This window comes from Pongo abelii, chromosome 2 (genome assembly GCF_028885655.2).
Source record: "Pongo abelii isolate AG06213 chromosome 2, NHGRI_mPonAbe1-v2.0_pri, whole genome shotgun sequence".
Taxonomy (NCBI): domain Eukaryota; kingdom Metazoa; phylum Chordata; class Mammalia; order Primates; family Hominidae; genus Pongo; species Pongo abelii.
Genome location: NC_085928.1, coordinates 69,179,811 through 69,186,821, shown reverse-complemented (window position 1 = coordinate 69,186,821; position 7,011 = coordinate 69,179,811). Strand labels below are relative to the sequence as shown.

Genomic DNA, 7,011 nt, shown 5'->3' with positions numbered 1-7,011 from the left:
TTCTTTTCCTTTTTTTTTTAGACGGAGTGTCACTCCGTCACCAGGCTGGAGTGCAGTGGCGCAATCTCAGCTCACTGCAATCTCCACCTCCTGGGTTCAAGTGATTCTCCCGCCTCAGCCTCCTGAGTAGCTGGGATTACAGGTGCCCGCCACCATATCCGGCTAATTTTTTTTTGTATTTTTAGTAGAGACGGGGTTTCACCAAGTTGGCCAGTATGGTCTCGATCTCTTGACCTCGTGATCCACCCACCTCAGCCTCCCGAAGTGCTGAGATTACAGGTGTGAGCCACCGCGCCTGGCCTAGACTTTCTTTTCAAATGCCTTTCTTGTGGGTGCATTTTTTGAGATCATCATATGGTTTTGTAACAGCCCAAGAGGTTCTTCTTGCCCACTGCCCAGAAAAGCCAATGCACTGAGAACAGCAGGTTTTGCAGCAAAGAACATGTTTAATTGCAAGGCCAGCCAAGCGAGAAGATGAGACAATTCTCAAATCTGCCTCTCAGAGAATGTAGAGGCTAGAGTTTTAAGGATAGTTTGGCAGGCAGGGAGCTAGGGAATGGGAAATACTGATTGGTTTAGTCAGGGATGAAACCACAGGGGTATCAAAACTGTCTCTGTGCCTCTGTCAGTTCCTGGGTGGGGGTCACAGGTCTGGGTGGCGTCAGTTGTTCCACCAGAATGCAATGCCTGAAAAATATCACAAATACCAATGTTAGGTTTTACAATAGTGATGTTACCTATAGGGGCAACTAGAGAAATTATAAATCTTGTGACCACTAGCTATATGAATTCTGAGCAGTAAGCAAGTTAGAAAACAATGGCTAGTTATTATTAAACTCTGCACAGGTCGTCGCAGAATTCAGGACCCACCTATAATTCTAATCTTATGGCCTTTCTTAAGTTTTACAAAGGCAATGTCAGTCCCCAAACAAGGAGAGGGTAATTTGGGAAGGGGCTGCTATCATCCTTGCTTTAAATTATTAACTAAATTCCTCCCAGGAATTCCTGCCCAGGAATTGGCAAGGGCAGTTAGCTTGTGAGTTTACAAGCAAGTTGGAGCCTGCTATATTAAATTTCTCTGTGTCTTTTTGGGAAAGGGCTATTACCAATTTTGTTTCAGAGTCAAATCATGAACTGAATTCCTTCCCAAAGTTAGTTTGGCAACCACCCAAGAATGAACAAGGACAGCTTGAAGGTCAGAAGCAAGATGGAGTCAGTTGGGTCTGATCTCTTTCACTGCCATAATTTCCTCAGTTATAATTTTTGCAAAGGCGGTTTTGTAACCGCCCAAGGGGTTGACCTGACCTTGCCCGCCGCCTAGACAGAGCAGATTCGTCAAGACAGGGCAATTGCAATAGAGACAGACTAATTCACTCAGAGCCGGCTGTGTGGGAGATCGGCGTTTTATTATTACTCAAATCAGTCTCTCCGAGCATTTGAGCATTCAGGGAGCAGAATTTTTAAGGATAACTTGGTGGAAGAGGGGAAGCCAATCAGGAGTGCTGATTGGTCAGAGATGAAATCATAGGGAGTAGGAGCTGTCTTCTTAGGCAGAGTCAGTTACTGGGTGAGGAAGAGGGGGCACAAGATCAGATGAGCCAGTTCATTGATCTGGGTGGGGCCAGCTGATCCATCAAGTGCAGGGTCTGCAAAATCAAGCACTGATCTTAGAAGCAGTTCAGGGAGGGTCAGAATCTTATAACCTCCAACTGCATGACCCTTAAACCATAATTTCCAATCTTATGGCTAATGTTAGTCCTACAAAGGCAATATAGTCCCCAGGCAAGAAGGAGGTCTGCCTTGGGGAAAGGCTGTTACCATCTTTGTTTAAACTACAAACTACAAACTAAGTTTCTCCCGGCCAGGCGCGGTGGCTCACGCCTGTAATCCCAGCACTTTGGGAGGCCGAGACGGGCGGATCACGAGCTCAGGAGATCCAGACCATGGTGAAACCCCGTCTCTACTATAAATACAAAAAATTAGCCGGACCTGGTGGCGGGCGCCTGTAGTCCCAGCTACTCTAGTCTCCTGCCTCGGGAGGCTGAGGCAGGAGAATGGCGTGAACTCGGGAGGCGGAGCTTGCAGTGAGCCGAGATCGCGCCACTGCACTCCAGCCTGGGCGACAGAGCGAGCGACACTCCGTCTCAAAAAAAAAAAAAAAAAGTTTCTCCCAAAGTTAGTTCAGCCTACGTCCAGGAATGAACACGGACAGCTTGGAGGTTAGCAGCAAGATGGAGTCAGTTAAGTTAGATCTCTTTCACTGTCTCAGTCATAATTTTGCAAAGGCGGTTTCAGTTTCAATGGTATTTTGTTGTAGCAGCAGGAGCAAATTAAGAATTATTATCCTCTTTATTATTGGTCTCAAAATCCCAGGCTCAAGCAATCCTCCCACCTGGGCCTCCCAAATTGTTGGGACTACAGGCGTGAGCCACTGCAGGGCCTATGGTTCTTATAAATTGCCAAATTCACTTTGTGATATGAAGGATATTGGTTAATAAAGGATATATTGCTCTATAGGTTCTCTCTTCACCCACCTTGTAATGTCTTAAGACTGGCTTTAGTATCAGGGTAATTCAAATATAAATTAAAATGAGTTGGGAAGTATCCCTCCTCTTTCATGTTCTGGGAGAGTTGGTGTAGGATTGAGATTATTTCTTCTCTAAATATGTGAATCAGGGCTTCTGTCGGGGCGGGGGCGCTGGGGCGCTGGGCGGTAGAATGAAGGTCAGGTGCCTGACGGGCGCCAGCTGGCTACATGCCTGGCAAGGAGGCGGCGGCGTGCTCCAAGGCCTGCCCGACCTGCCTGCCCTTCGCCGCCCTAGAGTGCGCGGCTCGCTCAACGTCACCTTCGACTCGGTGGCGCCACGGCGGGCCCGGGGCAAAGCGCCGGGCTGCGGCAGGAGGGCGGCGGCGGCGGCGGCCGCGATGGATCTATGCTAGGGCAGTCGCCACCCGCCCAAGCTGCGAGCCCCATACTCAACTCCTGCTCGCCTGCCTGCCAGCCTGCCGGTGGCTCGCGGGTCTCCTTCCTCAAAGGGAGACCTTCTACTCCGAATATCCCCAGTGCTGCGTGGAAGTAAAACTATTCCACAAGATCGACAGTGGGAGAGCCGGCCTGGCACATTGGCTCACACCTGTAATCTCAGCACTTTGAGAAGCAGAGGCGGGCGGATCACCTGAGGTCAAGAAGTCGAGACCGGCCTGGCCAACATGGTGAAACCCCGTCTCTACTAAAATTACAAAAATTAGCTGGGTGTGGTGGAGGGTGCCTGTAATCCCAGCTACTCAGGAGGCTGAGGCAGAAGAATCGCTTGAACCCTGGAGGTGCGGGTTGGAGTGAGACGCAACCTGGAGGTGAGGGTTGGAGATTGCACCATTGCACTCCAGCCTGGGCGAGGGAGCCAGACTCAGTCTCAAAAAAAAAGGAAGTAGGAGAGCCGGCCCAGCGCGTTGGCTCACACCTGTGATCCCAGCACTTTGGCAGGCTGAGGAGGGAGGATAGCTTGAGCCCAGGAGTTTGAAACCAACCCGGGCAACATAGAGAGATCCTGTCTCTACAAAAAATAGAAAATTTAGCCAGGTGTGATAGAGTGCGCCGGTGGGCCCAGCTACTGGGGAGGTTGAAATGGGGACATCACTTGAGCCCAGGGGTTCAAGGCTGCAGGAAGCCATGATCGGGCCACTGCACTCCAGCCTGGGCAACAGAGTGAGACACTGTCTCAAAAAAAAAGGAAAGAAGTGACCCTAATCAGCCAGTCTGGAAAACCAGTGCTGCACATCAGCTACGGGCCAGCTTATGACCAGGGTGGCCCAGTTGAAATTTTCCCTCCCTCTACTTTGGCAGAGTCAACCATGCATCCAAGGGAGAGTTCCTCCCCAACCTGCACATCACAGGTCTCCAGGCCAACCTCCAAGGCCCGAAGGACGCATCTTCACTACAAATGGATCCCTGTGGAAGACATCCATATGGCTGACACTAACTCCCACTTTCAAGAATAGACAGGCCGGGTTCAGTGGCTCACGCCTATAATCCCAGCACTTTGGGAGTCCAAGCCGGGCTGATCACTTGAGGTCAAGAGTTCGAGACCAGCCTGGCCACGTAGTGAAACCTCATCTCTACAAAAACACAAAAATTAGCCAGCTGTTGTGGTGAGTGCCTGTAATCCCAGCTACTGGGGAGGCTGAGGCACGGGAATCACTTGAACCCGGGAGGCAGAGATTGCAGTGAGCCCCAGCCGTGGCACTGCACTCCAGCCTGGGGAACAAGAGTAAAACTCCGTCTCAAAAAATATATATATACACATATATATATACATATATATACATATATATGTGTATTATATATATGTATATATACATGCAATAGACTTCATTGACTGTGTCAGGGGAAAAGGAGGCAAGGTCCTGGTCCACTGTGAGGCTGGAATCTCCCGTTTACCCACCAGCTGCAAGTCTTACCCCATGAAGACCAGACAGCTCTGCCTGAAGGAGACCTTCAATTACATCAAGCAGAGGAGGAGCATGATCTGGTCCAATTTTGGCTTCATGGACCAGCTCCTACAGAAGGAATCTGAGATCCCACCCTCCACGCCCACCCCCAGCCTCCCTCTTGCCAAGTGAGGCAGCAGGCTCTTCATTGAAGGTCACTTGCAGATACTGAGCCCAGGCCTGTGGGATGCCTACTGCACATTCCCTTCCCTGGTGCTTGCACTGGTGCCCACCCACTGGACAGTCTTATGAGTTCAGCAGGATCCCTGTGGCCACAGCCACATCCTGCTAAAACTGGGATGGAGGAAACAGCCCGGCCCCAAGAGCAATTGTGACTTTTGTTTCTAAGACTCATGGACATTTCATCCCAGTGCAATACTGAGGACCTCACTCTGTCACACTGCCCCAGTGAGATAGTGAGTGCTCACCAGGCTTGCAAATGAACTTTAGGCTGACTTTGGGGTAGGTTCTCAAAACACCAAAGGAAGGCCAAGCCATTATGGGAGCACAGCATGTGCTGACTACTGTGCATACAGACCCCCTGCCCTCTCAGGACTGCCCAGTCCTTGCACCTCAAAGTTCGCCTTTTCATTTCAAGTGTAAGGCAATAAATACCCTGTAGCAGCATAGGAGAAAGAAGTGGCTGGACAAGGAGAAAAGGCAGTTAGGAAGCCAATTCATTTGGAAGGAAGCACAATTTCCACCTTCTTTTCTGAACTTTGGCAGTCTCACTGTCTGTCTCTGTTGCTTCAGGGCATAAGCTGATCACCATGTAGCCAGGAAGGTAACCCTGCAGGGTTTGTAGGGGCACAATATATGCACTGATTTAAACCCTGACATGTTTTTAAGATTCTTTCTTGGGTCCAATGAAGGCAGTTGGTTAAAGTAGCAAGGCATTGGCTTTCCTGGTTTTCTTTTTCATCGTGGGTTATTCACTGACCTTGGAGTTTGGCATGATTCTTTTTTCTTCTCTTTTATTTATTTATTTATTTATTTTTTTTTTGAGATGGAGTTTCACTCTTGTTGCCCAGGCTGGAGTGCAATGGTGTGATCTCGGCTCACCACAACCTCCGCCTCCCAGGTTCAAGAGATTCTCCTGCCTCAGCCTCCTGAGTAGCTGGGACTACAGACATGCACCACCAAGCCCACTAATTTTGTATTTTTAGTAGAGACGGGAATTCTCCATGTTGGTCAGGCTGGTTTCTAACTCCCAACCTCAGGTGATCCGCCTGCCTCTGCCTCCCAAAGTGCTGGGATTACAGGCGTGAGCCACCGCGCCTGGCCTGGCATGATTCTTATTCATACTTTAGAACACGTCTCATTACACCTCTTCTCTTCTCTTTACACCTTTTCTCAAATGAAGCAACTCTTTGAGAAAAGTGTTTTATCAGATCATAAACAAAAAAATTATACTTTTCAGGTGGCTGCAGTGGGTGCCAGGAGGGAGGGGGTACCTGCTGTGTATTCTGGGTCAGTAGTGTTGAACACAATGGTTTTCTCAGCTTACTGTCCTATATGCTTGGTCTCTTACTACAGTTGTTTTCCTGCCTGGCCCTGAGGGTTGTCTTCAAGCTACTCATTTCTGGGATTTGTAGATTTAGCAATGTGGTACTACTTTTTTTTTGGTCTGTGGGTTATTTCTGCAGGGGAAAAGGCAATAATTTTCTAAAACGCATATGAATGTGAAGAAAAGAAGTATGTGACTGGTTTTTTTTTTTTTTGTGGTGCAAAAAAAATAGTTAAAGGAAATAAATAAATATCTGAACCAATTTAGCAGTGAAGCTATCTAGCCCTGCAGTTTATTTTGTTAGAATTTTTTTTTTTTTTTTTTTTTTTTTTTGAGATGGATTCTCGCTCTGTCCCCCAGGCTGGAGCACAGTGGAGCAATCTCTGCTCACTGCAAGCTCTGCCTCCTGGGTTCATGCCATTCTCCTGCCTCAGCATCCCCGGTAGCTGGGACTACAGGCGCCTGCCACCACGCCCGGCTAATTTTTTCTATTTTTAGTAGAAATGGAGTTTCACCGTGTTAACCAGGATGGTCTCGATCTCCTGACCCTGTGATCCGCCCACCTCGACCTCTCAAAGTGCTGGGATTACAGGCGTGAGCCACCGTGCCCAGCCCTATTTTGTTAGAATTTTTAAAACTAAAAATCCAATTTCTGGCTGTGCACAGTAACTTATGACTATAATACAAGCACTTTGGGAGGCTGAGGCAGTTGGATCACTTGAGCCCAGTAATTCAAGATCAGCCTGGGCAACATAGGGAAAGCCCATCTCTACAAAAAATACAAAAATTAGTCAGGTATGATGGCACATGCCTGTAATCCCAGCTACTCAGCAGGCTGAGGTGGGAGGATCATCTCAGCCCAGGGAGGTTGAGACTGCAGTAAGCCTCCGCACTCCAGTCTGGGAGACAGAGTGAGACCTCCGTCTCAAAAACAAAAAATCCAATTTCTTTTACAGATATTGGACAATTCAGGTTATCTCTTCTTAAATGAGCTTGGCAGTTTGTGTCTTTTAAGG

At 48.5% G+C, this 7,011-nt stretch overlaps 1 pseudogene; it reads left to right on the top strand.

The window, feature by feature from the left end:
* The first annotated feature begins 2,755 nt into the window (after positions 1-2,755).
* On the top strand, positions 2,756-4,780 carry LOC100441888 (dual specificity protein phosphatase 5-like; annotated as a pseudogene).
* The last annotated feature ends 2,231 nt before the right edge of the window (positions 4,781-7,011 follow it).